Source organism: Sinocyclocheilus rhinocerous, unplaced genomic scaffold, assembly GCF_001515625.1.
Source record: "Sinocyclocheilus rhinocerous isolate Xijiao unplaced genomic scaffold, SAMN03320098_v1.1 scaffold1698, whole genome shotgun sequence".
Taxonomy (NCBI): Eukaryota; Metazoa; Chordata; class Actinopteri; order Cypriniformes; family Cyprinidae; genus Sinocyclocheilus; species Sinocyclocheilus rhinocerous.
The window spans coordinates 288782-289238 of record NW_015631794.1 but is presented as its reverse complement, the minus strand read 5'-3'; positions in this window follow the sequence as shown (position 1 = coordinate 289238).

Sequence of the window (457 nt, the reverse complement as noted above, 5' to 3'; positions counted from 1 at the left end):
TTTGCCTGACTGTGTGCTCATAGATTTCTTTTGTGAGGGCATTAATCAGCCGCTCAAAATGGACTATGCTTTGTTGACTGTTGGTTCATCGTTCACTGTGGGTGTCGCGGAGGAACGCGACCCCGCACTCACTCGTGTAATGGCAGCCGCACTAGAGCACGCTCACAAAATGGCGGCAACAGCGGAGCCTGATCGCAAAATGGCGGACACAACAGCGCCCAGTTATGTCACAGCTGCCAATCCTGAAACAAATCAAGTCACAGTTGATCGTCATGAGTCAAGTCAAGTCAAAGCTGATCTTCCTGAGTTAAGTCTAGTCACAGCTGATCTTCATGAGGCAAGTCAAGTCCCAGTTGATCTTCATGAGGCAAGTCAAGTCACAGTTGATCGTCATGAGTCAAGTCAAGTCACAGCTTCCATTCCTGAGTCAAGTCAAGTCACAGCTAATCTTCATGAG